General features: G+C 43.4%; 1 non-coding gene across 1 annotated transcript; it reads right to left on the bottom strand.

Moving 5' to 3' along the window:
* Positions 1–291: 291 nt before the first annotated feature.
* TRNAG-CCC (transfer RNA glycine (anticodon CCC)) lies at positions 292–364 on the bottom strand. The gene has a single exon. It is a non-coding gene; the product is annotated as a tRNA-Gly (tRNA).
* Between the last annotated feature and the right edge of the window lie 1,821 nt (positions 365–2,185).

Raw genomic sequence — 2,185 nt, 5'->3', positions numbered from 1 at the left:
AGTGTTTTCCTACAGGGAGACCTCACCGTAAAGCAACAGCTATCATTCCCAGGATATATTGGTAAATTTCACGGGTGTGACCCAGTGTCGTCTTTCCATGAGCTAAGGCGAAGGTTGGCCGTTCTTCACACAGTTCAGATAAGGGCCACCTACTGCGACCAGCTTGCTGAGTCTATTTTTTTTTTTTAATATTTATTTATTTATTTTGGTTGCACTGGGTCTTAGTTGGGGCACACGGGATCTTCGTTGCAACATGCGGACTCTTAGTTGCGGCATGCGTGTGGGATCTAGTTCCCTGACCAGGGATCGAACCTGGGGCCCCTGCATTGGGAGTGCAGAGCCTTACCCACTGGACCACCAGGGAAGTCCCTAGCTGAGTCTCCTTGAGGTGGGCATAACCATGGTTCGCGTCTCTCTGCTTCCATAGCCTCCAGTTAAAGTGAAAGCTACAGCCTGGTTGACACTTGGCCACCCTTTTAAGTTTGTCGTGACTCTGCCTGTCCCTTCACTGGACAGGGGAGCCCTCCAAGGCAGGCACAGCATCAGCTACAGTGCCCAGTATACAGTATGTGCTCAACGATGCACATACTGCTCAAAGAATAAGTGGACTTTTCTTTCTTTGAAATTAAAGGACCCTCCTTCTGGCTATGCAGTGATCTAGATGTCTGGAGAAATCAACCCAGCTCAGAACAACTTAAAATGCTGGATGAAATAAATATGCACTATACACACATTTTATACGTTTCAAGTAAAATCTTTTAAGATGCATATCTGAGCTAGTAAAAAAGAAAGGGAAACCCTCGACGCCTAGAAATGATGAGAACCATGAAGCCAGGGCCGAGAGCCAGCACAAAGGCGGGGTTCATTGGGACACCTCTGCCTATTTTGGGTGTCTTAGAGATAATCCTTGAAGGGTCCCACGTAACTGGGGACAAGAAGAAACAGAACGTCATTATAATTCTACGGTACGCTTTTTCTACATAGAAAACCCAAAATAATAACACAGAATCTATTAGAAGTAATAAGAGAATTTAGTAAAGTTTCTATTTAGAACAGGAATAAATTAAAGTCAATTGCATTTATATGACAACAGCAGTTAGAAAAGGCTCATTTTTAATAGCAGCAAGAAATGAGGCATTAAGAAATACATCTGAGAAAAGGTGTGCAGAAAATTAGGTATAAAATTATACAATATTTACTGGAAGACAACAGATAAGACCTAATGGTGAGTTCTATTGTGGATAAAACTCAATGGTCAGTTTTTCGCCTAGTGAATCTATAGGTTCAATACAATTCCAATCAAATACCCAACAGATTTCTTGTTAATAAAACTTGGTAAACCAATTGTAAAATTTAAGTGGAACAGCAAAAAAGCCACAATTAGCCAGACACGGACGAAGAGGGTGGTGAGGCTAGGAGGAGTTCTCCTTACTAGACACCGTGGGTGTTGCAAAGTTATAGTCGCGAGGGTGGTGTGATATTGGTGCATGAATAGACTATACAGGCAGACCTCGGAGATGCTACGGGTCAGTTACAGACCACCACAATAAAACAAAACGTTTGGCTTCCCAGTGTATGGAAAAGTTACGTTTACACTATACTGTAGCCTATTAAGTGTGCAGTAGATTTATATCTAGAGAAACAATGTACACACCTTAATTAAAAGATACTTTATTGCTAAAAAGTGCTAACCGTCTTCTCAGCCTTCAGCAAGTAGTAACTTTTTTTGTTTTGTTTTGTTTTTTGTGGTACACGGGCCTCTCACTGTTGTGGCCTCTCCCGTTGCGGAGCACAGGCTCCGGACGCGCAGGCTCAGCGGCCATGGCTCACGGGGCCCAGCCGCTCCGCGGCATGTGGGATCTTCCCGGACCGGGGCACGAACCCGTGTCCCCTGCATCGTCAGGCTGACTCTCAACCACGGCGCCACCAGGGAAGCCCAGTAGTAACTTTTTGGAATAGTAACAGCAAAGATCACTGATCACAGATCCCCATCCCAAATATAGTAATAACGAAAAAGTTTGAAATATTGCGAGAATTATCAAAATGTGACACAGGGACATGAAGCGAGGAAATGCTTTTGGAAAAATGGCACTGTTAGATTTGTTCAACGCAGGGTTGCCACCAACCTTCAGTTTGTAAAAAAACACTGTGCCTGTGAACAAAGCACAATAAAATAAAATAGTTA

The sequence above is a fragment of the Lipotes vexillifer genome, unplaced genomic scaffold, assembly GCF_000442215.2.
Source record: "Lipotes vexillifer unplaced genomic scaffold, Lipotes_vexillifer_v1.1 scaffold63, whole genome shotgun sequence".
In the NCBI taxonomy this organism is placed as follows: Eukaryota; Metazoa; Chordata; class Mammalia; order Artiodactyla; family Lipotidae; genus Lipotes; species Lipotes vexillifer.
Note: the sequence above shows the minus strand (reverse complement) of the source record. Positions and strands in the feature narration are given on the sequence as shown.